At 38.5% G+C, this 21777-nt stretch overlaps 1 pseudogene; it reads right to left on the bottom strand.

The window, feature by feature from the left end:
- Window positions 1-300: 300 nt before the first annotated feature.
- On the bottom strand, window positions 301-1361 carry LOC135232528 (sorcin-like; annotated as a pseudogene).
- Window positions 1362-21777: the final 20416 nt, after the last annotated feature.

Below are 21777 nucleotides of genomic sequence, written 5' to 3'. Positions count from 1 at the left end.
CTGACAGGGAGCACAGCAGAGGACCCCTGAGGGAGCAGGAGATCAGTGGAATACAGACGCCAAATTCTCATAAAAAGACCAAACTTAATGGTCTGACTGAGACTAGAGGAATCCCGGCAGCCATGGTCCCCAGACCTTCTGTTGGCACAGGACAGGAACCATCCCCGAAGACAACTCATCAGACATGAAAGGGACTGGTCAGCGGGTGGGAGAGAGACGCTGATGAAGAGTGAGCTAATTATATCAGGTGGACACTTGAGAGTGTGTTGGTAACTCTTGTCTGGAGGGGGGATGGGAGGATAGAGAGAGAGAGAAGCCGGCAAAATTATCACGAAAGGAGAGACTGAAAGGGCTGACTCAAGAAGGGGAGAGCAAGTGGGAGTAGGGAGTGAGATGTATGTAAACTTATATGTGACAGACTGATTGGATTTGTAAACGTTCACTTGAAGCTTAATAAAAATTAATAAAAAAAAAAAACTAAATGGAAAACTTTAGCTGTACATAAAGTAATAAGCATTTACGACAAGCTGTTAAGGGTAAGTGGCAATGTAGTTTACACACAGTACTGAAGGCAGAGTAGGAGCAGAGAACCCAAGGAGGAATGCCAATTATGTTCACATAGCTTCCTCTTGATTTAAACATTCATGACACAATAAATGAAATCATCATATGGGAAGTTCACAACACCTAACTGACCAGTATCTATCTTCGAAAGCTGTCTGTGAGAGACCTCAGTTTGATGCAGCAGGCGATGCAATCATCAAAGGTGATCTTTCCATTGGTGCTGTACCTCTTTGCAATTGAATTCAAAGCCTGAGGACTCAACCTAAATCCCATAGTGGTAAGGGCCTTCTGTAATTTTTGAAGACCCACTGTTCCACTTCTGTAGCTGTCAAAACTGATGAAATGCTGTCTCCAGCCGTTCAGTACAGCCCAGGGTCCTTTAAATTCATTGAAACCCGTTGTGCCAGACATGCTGCTATCCAGCATTGAAATGATAAGCTGACAAGTCTCCAGGTTAAAATGTTTGTACCCTTCGACAATCCCTGACTGTCAGACATCTCTGCAGCTCATCGGCATCTATTTGCCTATCCTGCCTAGCTACAGGAGCAAAGTAACCATGCAGTGGATCCTGAGTTTGGGAAGGGCAGGCCCTCCGGGAGTCCCTCACCTGGGTAGGAGCCGCCTCTGGAGTTAGGGTACCCCAGGGAGGCCGTGGTGCTGACCTCAAGTCTTTGTTTCTTAACATATAGATGGCAGAATTCAAAACAGGAGTGAAAGCAAAGTCAACAATGAGTACATAGTTATCCAATGATGTTGTAGGGAAAGGCCAAAGGTAAAGAAACGTGGCATAAAAAACAAAATCACCACCACAGTGATGTGAGTTGATAACATGAGAAATGCTTTGAATAAGTCCCCTGATGAACATTTCCCGTGGTAACCAAAACGAAAATATGTGATTAAAAAGAAGAAGGTGGCCATGGATATAAGACTTCTTTTAGCAATGATTAGAAACTTTAGCTTGTTTCTACACAAGCCAGTTTCATGACCTGAGAAAAATCACAATAAAAACTATCTACATTATTAGGGCCACAAAAAACACAAATTTATGACAAAAACAAACTGAGATACAGCATGGATTACCCCCAGAATACAGGTGGCCGCTACAAAGGAAACACACATTTTGAGGCTCATGACGGTCATGAAACCAGACCAACACGTCTGTGCTGTGCATGCAAAAGTCAAACGTTCAGAAGCTGGTTTTGTGAGGATGAAAGAGTGTACTTCCCAGGCTAGCAAGTGGGAACTCAGAGGTATCAACCTCAGGTTGATGTCTCTGCTCTGCGTGAGCAATGTACAATTTATACATATTCATTTAGGGGTGGAGGGAAACTGTAGGCAGGGTCAGAGGTTTCACCTATTCACAGTTTCTACAGAAGTGGCCGACGGACCAAACGCTTTCAAAATGGGCTTGACTGCTGTCGATGATGCATTTCTGGTGATTTTGGTTCCTTGGCATGAGTCTTTTGGTTCCTTGACGTAAGTTCTCTTGCATTATCAAGCATGCGTGGCAGCCCGGGGTTGTTTGTTGATCATGGTCATGGTGGTCTTCTCTGCCCATGTCAGGCTACTCTGAGTTGGTTAGATCTGGATTTTTCCAGGGCTCTCAGGAGGGTCTGAAAAACAACTCAGAGGAAGTGAGTGACGTGGTGGGGAGGTGACTGCGAGTGTCCTGATACCTGGTTGAGTACTAATTAATTAGGTGTCTTCAGTGTGTTCAGCCTCCAGAGTACCCTAACAGAGAGTACAGAAGCTTACAGATTGCAGTGTGTCTGTCATATGCCATGGCTATGAACAGCACCATCTCAATTCCACCCATGACAGGAATAAATATATCTGTATTATACATTTTGGAAAAGAAATGGCATAATCAATGAGAAGTTCAGAGATCGTTTTGGGGACTATAGTGAGGAAAAAACCAGATCAAGAAGAGAGAGGTTGGCCTGTAGGAAGTGCATGGGGGAGCGTAAATGAGAGTCAATAATTACTGTGAACACAAGAAAGAGGTTTTCCAGGATAATTTCCACATAGAACACAGAGAAGAACCAAAAGAGGGAAAGCTGCATCTCCCGTGACACTGAAAAGCCAATCAGTATGAATTCAGATACCACAGAGTCATTTCCTTCATCCATTGAGTCAATCAGTGGAGAAGCTAAAGTATGCTGAAGGCAGAAAATAAACAAGAATTTAGAAATATAGACACTAAACATTGTTTGCTCATTAATGGTTTTGTGTGGAATAAGTTACAAGAGCTGAAATGTGAAGTTAGAAAACACAGAGAGATGGAAGGTGAAAGAAAGATAAATGAATAGTAGAAATTGGATAATCAGAAGGTAGAAAAGAGAGACAATGAAAGAATACACATGGAAATATATCAGGTAGTGAGAAGGAATTACGGCACAAAGGGGCTTATATCACAGAACGTTCCCCCAGCAGTGTGTTTCCTTACTATGCTTATTGGTCAGCCATACTTAGAATGTTCATATTCTTAGCCATATGTGCGAGCATATACTCTTAGAGTGCATACTCTCCAATCATTTTTTACTTCACACCTGAGAAATCTCAGGCACTGATCATACTTAGAGTAGGTTTATTATTCTGATATTTTCTAATGCTTATAATCCCAACCAGTCACATGTTGGAGAATTAAGACTCGTTTTAAATCAAGTGAAACCCTATACCCCAAAGAAAGAGTATCAGAAAGCTCAGAAAGAGGGCTTTTCAGAACTTTGCTAAGAGTTTTGGTGCTGTTGAGAGCTCTGTTCTAGCATTAGTGACTTTTTGTAATTCAAACATGAAACTGAGAAATAATGGTGTGTTCACCGAAACAAAACATTTAATCATGATTCACTAAGAGCATGTAAAAATTGCTGGTCTCAAGAAATCTGTAAAGCTAAAGGTCATGATAACTAGTCTTCAAATATTTGAAGCTTAAGGTAGAAAATTGCTGTTTGAAGATGAGTAAAATTGCTATAACCAAATTTTAGAGAGCACATTTTTTATTACCACTGTATGTAAGGAGAAAGGATGAAGAAGTCTATAACATGTATTTAAATCCATTCATGTCTAATCTAAAATGAAAAATTAAAGTATATTTAAGAGAGATGTATTTATCTAATAAGCTGTATCTAATTTTTTCCTTTTTGCATTATTTATTGATTTTCTCAGATCTTACAATCTGGTAGATACCCTGGTGGCACAGTGTTTAAGAGCTATAGCTGCTAACCAAAAGGTCAGCAGTTCAAATCTACCAGGTGCTCCCTGGAAACCCTATGGGACAGTTCAACTCTGTCCTATAGGATCGCTATGAGTTGGAATCAACTCTATGGCAACACATTTGGATAGATGCATAAAGGGGAAAATTAAGATCCATACGAAAACAATGTGGTCATTATAGATTATGCAAATTTAGATTTGTTGACATGCCTACTATAAGTTATTGACAAAAATTGATTACATAGAAGTATGTCTTATATGTTTGTTAGGTGTATACACTGTTCTAGATCTTAAGTATATACATCAATATCTCAAGAAAATTACTTTAGTTAATTACATTTTAGGTAATTTTTAAAATTAAAAAAGGTTACCATCTATATTTGTCTATCAGTTATTCTATATTGACCATGTGTTATATTTTTAATAAAAATGGTGAAAAGGAAATGTACAGGAAGCAACAGGAAAGAAAGGGGGCAAGGAAAGGGAAAAGTATACTGTGTGGCTTATAGAGGAGTGGAATACCCATATAAGAGGTAGATAAAGATGGACTATTTCTTTTTGGCATCAGTCGCATAGTTTTTTTTTTTGTTGTTGTTAGGTGCTGTGGAGTTGGTTCTGACTCATAGCCACCGGTGTCCTGTGCTATCCTCAGTTTCCTTGCCACGTTTGAGCCCATTGTTGCAGCCACTGTGTCGGTCCATGTCCTTGAGGGTCTTCCTCTTTTTTGCTGACCCTCTACCAAGCATGATATCCTTCTCCAGGGACTGGTCTCTCCTTATAACATGCCCAAAGTACGTGAGACGAAGTCTCAACACCCTCGCTTCTAAGGAGCATTCCAGCTGTTCTTCTTCCAAGACAGATTTGTTCATTCTTCTGGCAGTCCATTGTATACTCAATATTCTTTACCAACACCATAATTCAAAGGCATCAATTCTTCTTCAGTCTTCCTTATTCATTGTCCAGTTTTCACATGCATTTGAGGTGGTTGAAAATACCATGACTTGGGTCAGGCGCACCTTAGTCCTCAAGGTGACATCTTTGTTTTTTAAAATTTAAAGAGGACTTTTGCAGCAGATTTGCCCAATGCATTATGTCGTTTGATTTTTTTGACTGTTGTTTCCATGGGCATTGATTGTGAATCCAAGTAAAACAAAATCCTTGACAACTTCAATTTTTTCTCTATTGTGATGATGATTATTGGTCTAGTTGTGAGGATTTTTGTTATCTTTATGTTGATCTGTAATCCATACAGAAGGCTGTAGTGTTTGATCTTCATTAGTAAAATGTTTCAAGTTTCTTCTTTTTCTTCAAGCAAGGTTGTGTCACCTGCATATTGCGTATTGTTAATGAGTCTTTATCTATTCCTGATGATGTTGTGTTCTTCCTCATGTAGTCCAGTTTCTGGGATTTGTTCAATATATAGATTGAGTAAGTATGGTGAAAAGATAGAACCCTGATGCACACCTTTCCTGATTTTAAGCCATGTAGCATCTCCTTGTTCTGTTGGAACAACTGCATCTTGGTCTACGTACAGGTTCCTCGTGAGCACAATTAAGTGTTCTGGAATTCACATTCTTTGCAAAGTTATCCATAATTTGTTATGATCCACACAGTTGAATGCCTTTGCATAGTCAGTAAAACACAGGTGAATATCTTCATGGTATTATCTGCTTTCAGCCAGGATTCCTCTGACGTCAGCAATGATACCTCTTCTTCCATGTCCTCTTCTGAATTTGTCTTGAATTCTGGCAGTTTGCTGTTGAAGTACTGCTGCAACCATTTTTAAATTATATTCAGGATAATTTTACTTGTGTGTGATATTAATGATATTGTTCAATAATTTCCACAATCTGTTGCATAACCTCTCATTGGAATGCGTACAAATACGGACCTTTTCCAGGAGGTTGGCCAGGTAGCTGTTTTCCAAATTTCTTGGCATAGATGAGTGAGTGCTTCCAGCATTGCATCCATTTGTTGAAACATCTCCATTGGTATTCTGTCAATTCCTGGAGCCCTGTTTTTCACCAATGCCTTCAGTGGAGCTTGGGCTTCTTCCTTCAATACCATCAGTTTTGATCATATGCTACCTCCCGAAATGGTTGAATGTTGACCAATTCTTTTTGGTACAGTGTGTATTCTTTCCGTCTTCTTTTGACGCTTCCTGAGTCTTTGAATATTTTGTCCATAGAATATTTTAATATTGCAACAAAAGACTTGAATTTTTCTTCAGTTCTTTCAGCTTGAGAAATGTCAAGTGTGCCCTTCCCTTTTGGTTTCCTAACTCCAGGGCTTTGCACATTTTATTATAATACTTTCTTTGTCTTCATAATCCGCCCTTCTGTTCAGCTCTTTTACTTAATCTTTTATTCCATTTGCTTTAGCTTACTCTACATTCAAGAGCAACTTTCAGTCTTTCCTGACATCCATTTTGGCCTTTTCTTTCTTTCTTGTCTTTTTAATGATCTCTTGCTTTCTTCATGTATAATGTCCTTGATGTCATCTCACAACTTGTCTGGTCTTTGGTCATTTTTGTTCAACGCATCAAATTTATTCTTGAGCTAGCCTCTAAATTCAAGTGGGATATACTCAAGCTCATACATTGGCTCTCCTGGACTTGTTTCAATTTTCTACAGCTTCAGCTTGACCTTGCAAATGAGAAACTGATGGTCTGTTCCAAAGTCAGCCCCTAGCTGTGTTCTGACTGGTGATATTGAGCTCCTCCATGATCTCTTTCCACAGATGTAGTCGATTTGATTCCTGTGTATTCCATCTGGTAAGGTGCACATGTAGAGTCACCGTTTATGTTGTTGGAAAACTATTTGCAATGAATAGCTCCTTAATCTTGCAAAATTCTATCATGTGATCTCCAGCGTTGTTTCTGTCACCATGGTCATATTTTACAACTACTGATCCTTCTTTGTTTCCAACTTTCTCATTCTAATCACCAGTAATTATCAATGCCTCTTGATCACATGTTTGATCAATTTCAGGCTGCAGAATTTGGTATAAATCTTCAATTTTTTCATCTTTGGCATTAGTGGTTGGTGCATACACTTGAAAAATAGTCCTCTTAACTGGTCTTCCTTGTAAGCATATGGATATTTTCCTATCACTGACAATGTTGTACTTCAGAATAGATTTTGAAATGTTCTTTTTGACAATGAATGCAACACCATTCCTTTTCAATTTGTCATTCCCGGCATAGTACAGCACATGACTGTCCAATTCAAAATGACCAATACCAGTTCATTTCAGCTCGCTGATGCCTAGAATATCTATCTTCAAGCATTCAATTTAATTTTTGTCAACTTCCAATTTTTCCAGATTCATACTTTGCACTTTCCACATTCCGATTAGTAATGGAGGTTTACAGCTGTTCCTTCTTATTTTGAGTCATGCCACATCAGCAGATGAAGGTCCCAAAAGCTTGACTCCATCCACATCATTAAGGTTGACTCTACTTTGAGGAGGCAGCTCTTCCCCATTTGTATTTTGAGTGCTTTCCAACCTATGGGTTTCATTTTCTGGCACTATATCAGACAGTGTTCCACTGCTATTTATAAGGTTTTCACTGGCCAATTTTTTACAAGAAGGTTACCAGGTCCTTATTCGTAGCCTGTGTTGCTCTGGAAGCTCTTCTGAAACCTGTCCACCATGGTTGACCCTGTTGGTATTTGAAATACATGGTGGCATAGCTTCCAGAATCACAGCAACATGAAAGCCATCGCAGTATGACAAACTGACAGATGAGTGGTGGACCAGGCCTATAGAAACTGGGAAAGATAAGGATTGAATTTTCTCCTAGAGCTTCCAGATGGAATGTAGCCCTGCCAATGCATTTTGGGCTGTGATTCCAGAAATGTAAGATAATAAATCTGTGTTGTTCTAAACCATTAATTTTTTTGATAATTTATTTTAGCAACAATCAAAAAATAGAGAGCTAATATACCAGGTATATACTAGAATCTGTTAAAGGCCACAATGGATCTCTCACTCTCTGCCTCTCTTTGTTAAATTTCTGGTTAGTCTGCCGGTCTGTTTTTTTGTGTCTATCAGAATCACAACTGCAGGCTGGCTTTGATGTTGGCCTTCATATTTTGGCCTCAGAGATTAATATTATTTCCAATAGCACCCAGAGACTAATTTTTTTCTACACTCCAAACCAAGTCAACCCCTTTGGCAGTGACAGTGAAGCTTCTGGTTTTTAATGATGTGTCTTGCCCTGTTAAAACTACCTACCACACCAATAAAGCTGGGGTGGGGGGGAGGTATATTGGGAGCAGCCCCAGGCTACAACTCCACAGACTTCCACTGTTTTAATCCAAGGTTCAGTAGTTTTACGTGGGTAAATACGTCTCAATTTGTTGTGTTCTTTAGTCAATTTTCAGAGTCCTGAAATGGTTATTTTGTGCAATTGTTCACGTTTATCGTTTTTAAGGGAGAGGATTTGCTCCTTACTCTGCTATTCTGACTCATCTGGAATTTTAATACCCCAAATTATTTGATGTTAATATGGAAAAACTTTTTTTTTTTTTTTAATCAGAGTATGTTCATGGATTGAAAATACTAAGATGGTGTTTTCCAGTAACCACTGATTTAGGCAATAATATTGGAGTCATTATTCCTTGTCTATGAGCATAGAGAATGTGACCCAGCTGGAGCTGGACTTACAGGGACTCACAAGGACACATCAACTGGGCCCTGAGACATAAAGACAAGAGCTAAGACAATCTTGGAAAATATTTTAGGGAACTTTTTACAAAAACCAATCAAACAGAACCGCAAAAGACTTTTCACTCTTATCTTTCTCTATTAGCATTTAGTGAATAGAAAATTTGTTAGACCAATGAAGACCCTCCTGATTGTCCTTACTTAAACTTGTACCAATGATTATTAAGAAAGATGATCCAAAATGTAGAATCATGTTGATCTAGTAGTTTTTAGCCAATTGGTGAAAAGGTGAAACTTTCAATGATTTTACCCATTTGTGATGTTAATATATACTGATGATTCTCTGGCAGCATGCTTGTCTGCCTCTCACTTTTGCCTTTTTGAATATATGCTGAATAGAATTTTCTTTTTGCTTTACTAAACTTTGTGATGTATTTTCCCTCTACAACACTGCGAACCAATGAACAAACAGAGTGAACAACCTAGGTCTTCAGTATAGATCTGCATTGAATTCCATCTGTGTAGCTATTGCTTTTTGATTCTTTAGTGAGAGAAACTGTTCAATTTTTCTTGAAAGAAAAGAGAAACTACTTTATTAAATATTATCATAATTATTCCACTCAGAAATGCCAAACAAAAGAAAAAGTGCCACTATGTGGACATGCTGCTATATGATGTATTACCAATACCAAAAACAAAACAAACAATCAAAAAGAACAGTTGCCGTTGAGTTGATTCTGACTTATGGTGACTCTATGTGTGTCAGAGTAGAACTGTGCTCCATAAGATTTTCAATGGCAGATTTTTCAGACGTAGATTTCCAGGCCTTTCTTCTGAGGTGCCTCTGGCTTGAATCAAACCTCCAACCTTTCAGTAAGCAGCAAAGCACGTTAATCATTTGCACCACCAAGGGACTCCTTATTATCTATACTTGACCAAAATCATAGGAAGAAGCAATTGGTTCTTAGTGCCTGATTAGTTCAGAAACATGGAAGCTTGGACTTATACATTTGTGCTGAATCGAAAAATCCTATACTTTTTGTTCCCATTTTATAGCATTAACTTATTCTGGAGCACAATAAGTTCATACTTCTAATTCCTTCCATCACTACATCATTATAATATGAGGGTTGTGTGCTAAGTACTGTTCTGAGGAGGTAGGGTGTGCTATAGGAGCCTGTGGGAGAGGCAATTAACTCATACATGAAAAATTGCTTCTGAAGAATATCCATTTTATTTATCACTTTCAATATGTATTCCTTTTATTTAGTTTTCTTTCCTTATTTTACTTGTTAGGTCCTTCATTAAAATGTAAAATAGAAGTAGTTATGGGGAGACTGTAGACTTATTTCTGACCTTAGGGAAATCTCTCAATATTTCACATTACCTACAATGTGTCTTGCCTGAATGAGTTTCCTTCTGTATTAGTTTCTAGGGCTACTATAAGAAATTACCACAAACTTGGTGTCTTAAAACAACAGGAATTTATTCTCTCACACTTCTAGAGCCCAGAAATTTGAAATGAGGGGTTCATAAGACTACACATCCTTCTAAGACACTAGGGGAGAATCTTTCCTTACCTCTTCCAGCTCCTCATGACTACTAGCATAACTCCAATCTCTGCCTCCCTCTTCACATGGCCTTCTTCTGTGGGTCTCTGCATATCCTCTTGTGTCTCTTGTACGGACACTATCAAGGATTTAGGGCCCACTCTAATCCAGTATGATCTTACCTTGATCCTTACCTAAATTACATCTGCAATGACCCTATTTCCAAACGAGACCACATTCTGAGATTCTGGGTGGACATGAGTTTTTTTTTTTTTTGACAGGGGGGCATTATTCAACTCACCGCACCTTTTATGCCTGGTTTGCTAAGAGATGTATTGTGAGTGAATTTGGATTCTATCAGACACTTTTTCTGTGTCTATCAAGATGTTTATGTGATTTTTATTCCTCGTGTCCTTAACATGGTAAATTTCATTGACTGATTTCCAAATGTTAAAACAACCTTGGATCCCAGGAATAAAACCAATGTATCATGATGTGTCACCCTCCTTATATATCGCCATATTTGGTTTGTTATTATTATTTTTTTTTAAGATTTTTTTTATCTGTTTTCAAGAGAAAAATTGGCTTGCAATTTTTATTTTTTATAATATTCTTGTCTTTTTTAAAAAAATATTCTGGTTGTTGGAAGGAAAGGATTCGTGACTGGTTTGTAACCCAACTTCTGTTCCATGGTAATCCAGAGAGAGAGAGAGAGAGAGAGAAGGAGAATAACAGGAAGGAATGACCTATTCAAATCTCCATGAAAACATGCAAATTGGACCACCTCCTAATAGTATTTATGAAAAGATAGGTAATGGAGAGCCCTTAACTATGGGACATTGTTAGTAGGATATGCATGGTTGTCCTAGTTTGCTTATGTTAAACGAACCCAGAGTTTATGCTATATGAGGCACAACCCACAGGGAAGTATCAGTGTATGTTCTGTAACATTGGAGTATAAAAATGGAGGAATTTTATGATAAAATAGCTCCCTTTTTGTAAGTGATATCCTCGTGCATCATTACAGCCCTCATGTTATATCTGAGCCAGAGAGCATCATAATGCAACAAGGAAGGATCTGGCAGTCTTAGAATAACAGAATTAGTTTCCTAACAGAATTACGTTGGCGTTCTTAGACTTCTGCTTTACTTGTGTGCTGTAGTAACCTGTATCCTTTAAATTATAAAAGTATGAACTAAGAACTCTTGATTCTTGTATTTGATTTGGCACTTAGGCCCTTTATTTTTTAAAAATGTTTTTCTGTAATTTTTTTTTAAAGCATTATATCAGTATTACAATTCAAGAATCTAATTTAAATGTTAAACACTTGACACCTGAGTATGGAATGGAAAAAGTTTTCCAAAAAAAACCATGAAATATATTATCTCCAAATACCCAAATAATGAATCATTTTTGCAGGCCTTTTGTTGAGTGGAATCATAAACAAAGAGGTGAATTATTGCTGTGAAGAGAAATCCGTAATACAATAGTATGAATCCTGGTACTAAGCGTAATCAGTTCAATCAAGTTAAGAAGTTGAACATATAATAAGAAATGTGGGTGTAAGTCTGTAACTCAATTGACTCAAGAGCAACTGAGATATCTAACTTGTTCAGCTGAGAACAGACACTATGTTAAATCTTAATTTTTAGAAGGCTATTAAAAATTAAAATTTCAGACACCAGATAAAATAAAAAAATCATTGAAAGAAATTAAATTGATATTCAAAGAGCCATTTTTAGCTCAATTATAATACCAAAAGGGAAACAAAACAAACAAAAATCATTCATGACTATCACAGATGAAAACAAAATATCACCGAAATCAGTTATTTTTCAAAACTGAGTTTAAAAATCTACATAGAAATATGATAAAATACTGTAACAACTTGTACTTCTCATTGTTCTGATTTAATTTTCTTTAAATCATGTTTAAAATAGTTTTTTTTCAATTTTTATTGCACTTTAAGTGAAAGCTTAAAAATCAAGTCAGTCTCTCACACAAAAACTTATATACACCTTGCTACATACTCCCAATTGCTCTCCCCCTAATGAGACAACATGCTCCCTCCCTCCACTCTCTCTTTTCATGTCAATTTCTTCAGCTTCTAACGCCCTTTACCCTCTCATCTCCCCTCCAGGGAGGAGGTGCCAACATAGTCTCAGGTGTCCACCTGATCCAAGAAGCTCACTCCTCACCAGCATCCCTCTCCAGCCCATTGTCCAGTCCAATCCCTGTCTGAAGAGTTGGCTTTGGGAATGGTTCCTGCCCTAGGCCAACAGAAGGTCTGGGGGCCATGACCACCAGGGTCCTTCTAGTCTCAGTAGACCATTAAGTCTGGTCTTTTATGAGAAATTGGGGTCTGCATCCCACTGCTCTCCTGCTCTCCCTCAGGGGTTCTCTGTGCGTTCCCTGTCAGGGCAGTCAAAGGTTGTACAGGCACCATCTAGATCTTCTGGTCTCAGGCTGATGTAGTCTCTGATTTACGTGCCCCTTTCTGTCTCTTGGGCTTGTAATTACCTTGTGTCCTTGGTGTTCTTCATTTTCCTTTGATCCAGGTGGGTTGAGACCAATTGATGTATCTTAGATGGCCGCTTGCTAGCGTTTAAGACCCCAGACGCATTTTTCCAAGGTGGGATGCAGAATGTTTTCTTAATAGATTTTATTATGCCAGTTGACTTAGATGTCCCCTGAAACCATGGTCCCCAAACCTCTGCTCATGCTACGCTGGCCTTTGAATAATTCAGTTTATTCAGGCAACTTCTTTGCTTTTTGTTTAGTCCAGTTTTGCTGACCTCGTATGTATTGTGTATTGTCTTTCTTGTCACCTAAAGTAGTTCTTATCTACTATCTAATTAGTGGATACCCCCTCACACCCACCCTCCCTTCCTCCTCTCGTAACCATCAAAGAATATTTTCTTCTCTGTTTAAACCATTTCGTGAGTTCTTATAATAGTGGTCCTATACAATATTTCTCTTTTTGCAACTGACTAATTTCACTCAGCATAATACCTTTCAGATTCCTCCCTGTTATGAAATGTTTCACAGATTCCTCACTGTTCTTTATCGACGCATAGTATTCCATTGTGTGAATATACAATTATTTATCCGTTCATCTGTTGAAGCGCACCTCGGTTGTTGTTGTTCTTGTTAGGTGCCGTCGACTTGGTTCCGACTCATAGTGACCCTATACACAACAGAACGAAACACTGTCCGATCCTGAGACATCCTTACAATCGTTGTTATGCTTGAGCTCATTGTTGAAGCCACTGTGTCAGTCCACCTTGTTGAGGGTCTTCCTCTTTTCCACTGACCCCATACTCTGCCAAACATGATGTCCTTCTCCAGGGACCGATCCCTCCTGACAACATGTCCAAAGCATGTAAGATGCAGTCTCGCAATCCTTGCCTCTAAGGAGCATTCTGACCGCACTTCTTCCAAGATAGATTTGTTCGTTCTTTTGGCAGTCCATGGTATATTCAATATTCTTCGCCAACACCACAATTCAAAGGCATCAACTCTTCTTCGGTCTTCCTCATTCATTGTCCAGCTTTCACATGCATATGATGCGATTGAAAATACCATGGCTTGGGTCAGGCACACCTTGGTCCTCAGGGTGACATGTTTCCTCTTCAACACTTTGAAGAGGTCCTTTTAAGCAGATTTGACCAATGCAATGCGTCTTTTGATTCTTGACTTCTGCTTCCATGGCTATTGATTGTGGATCCAAGTAAAGTGAAATCCTTCACAACTTCAGTCTTTTCTCTTTTTATCACGATGTTGCTCACTGGTCCAGTTGTGAGGATTTTTGTTTTCTTTATGTTGAGGTGTAATCCATACTGAAGGCTATGGTCTTTGATCTTCATTGGTAAGTGCTTCAAGTCCTCTTCACTTTCAACAAGCAAGGTTGTGTCATCTGCATAACGCAGGTTGTTAATGAGTCTTCCTCCAATCCTGATGCCCTGTTCTTCATATAGTCCAGCTTCTCGGATTATTTGCTCAACATACAGATTAAATAGGTATGGTGAAAGAATACAACCCGGACACACACCTTTCCTGACTTTAAACCAATCAGTATCCCCTAGTTCTGTCCGAACAACTGCCTCTGGATCTATGTAAAGGTTCCTCATGAGCACAATTAAGTGTTCTGGAATTCCCATTCTTCTCAGTGTTATCCATAGTTTGTTAGGATCCACACAGTTGAATGCCTTTGCATAGTCAATAAAACACAGGTAAACATCCTTCCAGTATTCTCTGCTTTCAGGCAGGATCCATCTGACATCAGCAATGATATCCCTGGTTCCACATCCTCTTCTGAAACCAGCCTGAATTTTTGGCAGTTCCATGTCGATATACTGCTGCAGTCATTTTTGAATGATCTTCAGCAAAATTTTGCTTCCGTGTCATATTAACGATATTTTTCTATAATTTCCACATTTGGTTGGATCAACTTTCTTTGGAATAGGCATAAATATGGATCTCTTGCAGTCAGTTGGCCAGGAAGCTGACTTCCATATTTCTTGGCATAGACAAGTGAGCACCTCCAGCACTGCATCTGTTTGTTGAAACATCTCAATTGATTTTCCATCAATTTCTGGAGCCATGTTTTTCGCCAATGCCTTCAGAGCAGCTTGGACTTCTTCCTTCAGTACCATCGGTTCCTGATCATATGCCACCTCTTAAAATGGCTGAACACCGACTCATTCTTTTTAGTGTAATGACTCTGTATTCCTTCCATCTTCTTTTGATGCTTCCTGCATCATTTAATATTTTCCCCATGGAATCCTTCACTGTTACAACTCGAGGCTTGAAATTTTTCTTCAGTTCTTTCAGCTTGAAAAATGCCAAGCGTGTTCTTCCCTTTTGGTTTTCTATCTCCAGCTCTTTGTACATGTCATTGTAATACTTTACTTTGTCTTCTCGAGAGGCCCTTTGAAATCTTCTGTTCAGTTCTTTTACTTCATCAATTCTTCCTTTTGCTTTAGCTGCTCGATGCTCAAGAGCAAGTTTCTGAGTCTCCTCTGACATCCATCTTGGTCTTTTCTTTCTTTCCTGTCTTTTCAGTGACATCTTGCTTTCTTCATGTATGATGTCCTTGATGTCACTCCACAACTCGTCTCGTCTGTGGACACTGGTGTTCAATGTGTCAAATCTATTCTTCAGATGGTCTCTAAATTCAGGTGGGATATACTCAAGGTCATATTTTGGCTCTCGTGGACTTGCTCTGATTTTCTTCGGTTTCAAGCCCCTGGCCTTGTTCTGACTATGATATTGAGCTTTTCTATCGTCTCTTTCCACAGATGTAGTCAGTTTGATTTCTGTGAGTTCCATCTGGTGAGGTCCATGTGTGTAGTCGCCACTAATGTTGGTGAAAGAAGTATTTGCAAAGATGAAGTCGTTGGTCTTGCAAAATTCTATCATTCGACCTCCGGCATTGTTTCTATCACCAAGGCCATATTTTCCAACTATTGATCCTTCTTCTTTGTTTCCAACTTTTGCATTCCAATCGCAAGTAATTATCAATACATCTTGATTTCAGGTTCGATCAATTTCAGACTGCAGCAGCTGAAAAAATCTTCTATTTCTTCATCTTTGGCCCTAGTGGTTGGTGTGTAAATTTGAATAATGGTTGTATTAACTGGTCTTCCTTGTAGGCGTATGGATATTAGCCTATCACTGACAACATTGTACTTCAGGATAGATTTTGAAATGTTCTTTTTGAAGATGAGTGCAACACCATTCCTCTTCAAGTTGTCACTCCTAGCATAGTAGACTATATGATTGTCCAATTCAAAATGGCCAGTAAGGTCCATTTCAGCTTACTAATGCCTAGGATATTGATGTTTATGCATTCCATTTCATTTTTGACGATTTCCAATTTTCCCAGATTCATACTTCATACATTCCAGGTTCCGATTATTAATGGGTGTTTGCAGCTGTTTCTTTCATTTTGAGTCGTGCCACATCAGCAAATGAAGGTCCCGAAAGTTTACTCCATCCACATCATTAAGGTCGACTCTACTTTGAGGAGGTAGCTCTTCCCTAGTCATCTTTTCAGTGCCTTCAAACCTGGGGGGCGGTTATCGCCCAGCACTGTATCAGACAATGTTCCACTGCTATTCATAAGGTTTTCACTGGCTAATGCTTTTCAGAAGTAGATTGCTGGGTCCTTCTTCCTGGCCTGTCTTAGTCTGGAAGCTCAGATGAAACCTGTCCTCCATGGGTGACCCTGCTCGTATCTGAATACCAGTGGCATAGCTTCTAGCATCACAGCAACACACAAGCCCCCACAGTACAACAAACTGACAGAAACGTGGGGATGCACCTTGGTTGCTTCCATTTTTTTGCTATTGAAAACTGCTGCAATTAACATGGGTGTGCATATATCTGTTTGTGTAAAGGCTCTTATTTCTCTAGGATATATTCCAAGGAGTGGGATTGCTGGAACCTATGGTAGTTCTATTCCTAGCTTTTAAGGAAGCGCCAAATCAATTTCCAAAATGGTCGTATCATTTTACATCACCAGCAGCGTGTAAGTGTTCCAATCTCTCCACGGCCTCTCCAACATTTATTATTTTGTGATTTTTGGATTAATACCAGCCTTGTTGGAGTGAGAAGGAATCTCGTTGTAGTTTTGACTTGTATTTCTCTAATGGCTAATGATCGTGAGCATTTCCTCATATACCTGTTAGCTACCTGAATGTCTTCTTTAGTGAAGTGTCTATTCATATCTTTTGCCCAGTTTTTAATTGGGTCATTTGTCTTTATGCAGTTGAGTTTTTGCATTATATGTAGGTTTTAGAGATCAGGTGCTGGTCGGAAATGTCATAGCTAAAAACTTTTTCCACTCTGTAGGTAATCTCTTTACTCTTTGGTGAAGTCTTCGGATGAGCATATTAGGAGCTCCCAATTATCTAGTTTTTCTTCTGAACTCTTAATAATGTTTGTATACTGTTTATGACACGTATTAGGGCTCCTAATGTTGTCCCTATTTTTTCTTCCATGATCTTTACTGTTTTAGATTTTATATTTAGGTCTTTGATCCATTTTGAGCTCGTTTTTGTTCATGGAGTGAGGTATCAGTCTTATTTCATTTTTTTGCAGATGGATATCCAGTTATGCTGGCACCATTTGTTAAAAAGACTGTCTTTTCCCCAATTAACTGTTTTGGGGTCTTTGTCAAATATCAACTGCTCATATGTGGATGCATGTATGTCTGGAATCTCAATTCTGTCCCGTTGGTCTATGTGTCTGTTGTTGTACCAGTACCAGGCTCTTTTGACTACTGTGCCGGTATAATAGGTTCTAAAATCAGGTAGAGTAAGGCCTCCCACTTTGTTCTTCTTTTTCAGTAATGCTTTACTTGTCTGGGGCCTCTTTCCCTTCCATATGAAGTTGATTTGTGTCTACATCTCATTAGAGAATGTTATTGGAATTTGAATCGGAATTGCATTAAATGTATAGATCGCTTTCGGTAGAATAGACATTTTTATAATGTTAAGTCTTCCTATCCATGAGCAAGGTATGTTTTTCCACTTATGTAGGTCTCTTTTGATTTCTTGAAGAAGCGTATTGTGGTTTTCTTTGTATGTGTTTTACATCTCTGGTAAGAGTTGTTCCTAAGCATTTTATCTTCTTGAGAACTACAGTAAATGGTATTGATTTGGTGAATTCCTCTTTGATGTTCTTTTTGTTGGTGTAGAGAAATCCAACTGATTTTTGTATGTTTATCTTGTATCCCGATACTCTGCTGAACTCTTCTATTAGTTTCAGTAGTTTTCTGGAGGATACCCTAGGGTTTTTTGTGTATAAGATCATGTCATCTGCAAATAGAGATATTTTTACTTCTTCCTTATCTGTTCAGTTTCCAAGTGTTTGATTTCTTTTCCCTGCTTTTCCTGTTGTTGATTTTCACTTTTATGGCCTTATGGTCAGAGAAGATGCTTTGTAATATTTCAATAGTTTGGATTCTGCTAAGGCTTGCTTTATAACCTAATATGTGTTCTATTCTAGAGAATGTTCCATGTGCACTAGAAAAGAAAGTGTAGTTGGTTGCTGTTGGGTGGAGTGTTCTGTATATGTCTATGAGGTCAAGTTGGTTGATTGTGGCATTTAGATCTTCCATGTCTTTATTGAGATTCTTTCTGTATGTCCTGTCCTTCACTGAAAGTGGTGTGTTGAAGTCTCCTACTATTATTGTGGAGCTGTCTATCTCACTTTTCAATGCTGATAGTTTGTTTTATGTATCTTGCAGCCCTGTCATTGGGTGCATAAATATTTAATATGGTTATATCTTCTTGGTATATTGTTCCCTTAATCATTATATAGTGTCTTTCCTTATCCTTTATGATGGATTTAACTTTAAAGTCTATTTTGTCAGAAATAAATATTGCTATTCTTGCTTTTTTGATTGTTGTTTGCTTGATATATTTTTTTTCATCCTTTGAGTTTTAGTTTGTTTGTGTCTCTAAGACTAAGGTGTGTCTGTTGCATACAGCATATAGACGGATCGTGTTTTTTAATCCATTTTGCCACTCTCTATTTATTGGTGCATTTAGTCCATTTACATTCAGTGTAATTATGAATAGATATGAATTTAGTGCTGTCATTTTGATGTCTTTTTTTGTGTGTTGTTGACAGTTTCTTCTTCCCATTTAATTTTATGGCTGAGTAGATTATCTTTATATATTGTCCTTTCCTCATATTCATTGTTGTTGATTTTGTTTCTGCTGAGTCTCTGTTTTTTTCTTGTGTTTTTATTTTGATGAGTAGGATAGTTTATCTCCTTTGTGGTTACCTTATTATTTTTACCCCTATTTTTCTAAATTTAAACCTAACTTTCATTTCTTTGTATCACCATATTTTCCTCTCCATATGGAAGGTGTATGATTTCATTTCTTAGTCCCTCTTTATTATTTTAATGTTGTCTTCTTTTATATAGTAACATCACCATTACCCTGAGTTGGTTTTTTTTTTTTTTTTTTTTTTTTTTTAATCTTGCTTTGTATATTTGGATTTCCCTGTCTGAGTTGACTTCTGGTTGCTCTGCCCAGTGGTCTAGTCTTGGGTTGATACCCGATATTATTGATTTTCTAACCAGAGAACTCTGTTTAGTATTTATTGTAGTTTTGGTTTGGTTTTTATGAATTCCCTAAACTTGTTTTTTATCTGGAAATATCCTAATTTCACCTTCATATTTAAAAGACAGTTTTGCTGGATATATGATTCTTGGCAGGCAGTTTTTTTTTTCCTTCAATTTTTTTTAAGTAAGTCATCTAATTGCCTTCTTGCCTTCATGGTTTCTGCTGAGTAGTCTGAGGTTATTCTTATTGGCTCACCTTTGTAGGTGACTTTTCATTTATCCCTGGCTGCTCTTAAAATTCTGTTTATCTTTGGTATGACAAGTGTGATTATAATACGTTTTAGTGACTTTCTTTTAAGATCTACCTTATGTGGAATTCGATGAGCACATTCGATAGATATCGTCTCATCTTTCACGAAGTCAGGGGAGTTTTCTGCCAGCAAATCCTCAACAATTTTCTCTGTATTTTCTGTTATCCCTCCCTGTTCTGGTACTCCAATCACTCGTAGGTTATTTCTCTTGATAGACTCCTACATGATGAAGGTTTCTTCATTTTTTTAATTCTTTTATTTAATTTTTTTTTTCAAATATATTAGTGCCAAGTGATTTATCTTCAAGTTCAGAAATTCTGGCTTCTACTTGCTCAGTTCTGCTCTTCTGACTTTCTATTGAGTTGTCTACTTACTATAATTTTATTGTTAAACTTCTGAATTTCAGATTGCTGTCTATAGATTTTCCCAGCTTATTAAATTTTTCATTATGTTCTGGAATAATCTTTCTAACTTCTTCAGTTGCTTTATCTGTGTGTTCCTTGGCTTGTTCTGTGTATTGCCTCATATACTTCCTGATGTCTTGAAGGGTTCTGTATATTAAATTTTTGTATTCTGCCTCTGGTTGTTCCAGGAATGCATTTGCATGTAGAAGATCACTCAATTCTTTCTTTTGAGAGCTTGTTGAGGTGATCATGATCTGTTTCTTTATTTGACTTAATATTGACTGTTGTCTCCGAGCCATCAATGTTATTGTATTAGTTTATGCTTGCTCACTGTGTCGTAGCTTCTTGCTTTGTTTTGTTTTGATATACCCAGGTGGGTTGCTTGAGTGAGCTAGGTTGATTATTTCCACCTTTGGAGCTCTGATGTCCTGTCCCCAGACGGCTAGAGCTGTTATCAGGTGTATCAGTCTAGAAGTCCATTCAGTTTTCTTGTACGAGTTCAGCTTAGGTGTCTAGGTAATTGATCATCAAGTATGTGGTACAGGCTCTGTCCTACAGTCTTAGAGGGGTAGGGGTAATTAGTGTAGGTACCAGTATCTGGTTGCAGCAGGGGGTCATGCTCTGAACAAGGCAGGGGGTGAGAACCGACCCGAGTGTCTCTGAAGAAAGTGCATCTCTGTTCCATAGAGCATGCAGGTGGGTGGGTTCTGCAGACAGACCACGGACACCCAATGTTTTTTGTTGTAAATACTGGGAGGTACGAGCTATCCTTGGACCCCTGTTGCAGGTGGCTGGGTGACCTGAGTGGAGCTACCAGTCTTTATGCCCCTGATGTGGGTAGGTGAGGACCCCATTTAATAGGCAAAGCAATGTCCAACATCAAACACGTACCTCTCCTCTGCACAGCTGAATGGTTGGAATCTGCCAACAAAGGCCTATTCTTCCGAAATAGGCCCACACAGGTCCTTGCAGAGGGGAAAGCTGCTCAAATTTCACAGACCATTTATGCCTGGACAGCGGTTACTTCTGTCCTGAGCTCCCCCAGTTAGTGGAGCTAACAAATTATCTTTTCCCCCAGAAGGAAATTTTTTCCTTTTCCAAGGCTGGGAGGATGGCTCTAGGTGCTCAACAGGGCGTATCCCAGGCCCAGAGATTTCAGCTACTGAAGCCAGCTTGTTGGTGTGGGGGGGATCACAGTAAAATATACACAAATACTTAGCTTTTTCTTAGAGCACCATTCTTCTCTGGTTCTGGAGGTTTGAGTAGGCTGTGTGGGTGGCTGCTTCTCCTGCAGGAAACTGGCCGAATGCTAGTATCAGCCTGCTACCGCCACTCCGGGAATCGTTCCTGAGGGCTCCCCGTGACTCAGGTCCAGTAACTCCTCTCTGCTTCTGAACCATCTCTTCCTTCCCATGCCCCTCTGTTCATATTCTAAGCTTGCTTTTGATGCTCTGGGCTCTTAGCTTATCATAAATATACTTATTTCAGTTTTTTTTTTTTTTTTTTTGGATATTTGTTGTAAAGAGGGCTCGCTGGAAGTGTCTGTCTATTCAGCCATCTGCCTCCCTCCTAAAATAGTATTTTTATTATTGTAAAAATGTTACTGTCATGATACTGAATCTGGTTTCAGTGCTTTTTTTATTTGTTTTTATATAGACATTTAATATTCTGGCTACCGGTTCTAATCTTAGAAATGTCTTCATTCCGACAGTATCTTCAGCAGAAAATATTGATTTACAGGTAAATCATAAAAAAATATGCCCTCCAGAAAGCATTCTTGATTATTTCACTGATACGTTTTGCAGTGATTCTCCATGAATGACTCTCAAACTTGTGTCACTGTGTACAGTCTCAATACCAAAAAAAACAAAACAAAACCATTGCTGTCCAGTAGATTGCAACTTATAGCGACCCTATAGGACAGAACAGAACTGCCCCATAGGGTTTCCAAGGGGTGGCTGGTAGATTCAAACTGCTGACCT

This window comes from Loxodonta africana, chromosome 10, assembly GCF_030014295.1.
Source record: "Loxodonta africana isolate mLoxAfr1 chromosome 10, mLoxAfr1.hap2, whole genome shotgun sequence".
Taxonomy (NCBI): Eukaryota; Metazoa; Chordata; class Mammalia; order Proboscidea; family Elephantidae; genus Loxodonta; species Loxodonta africana.
The sequence above is the reverse complement of the archived record's forward strand: the minus strand, read 5'-3'. Positions and strand labels throughout refer to the sequence as shown.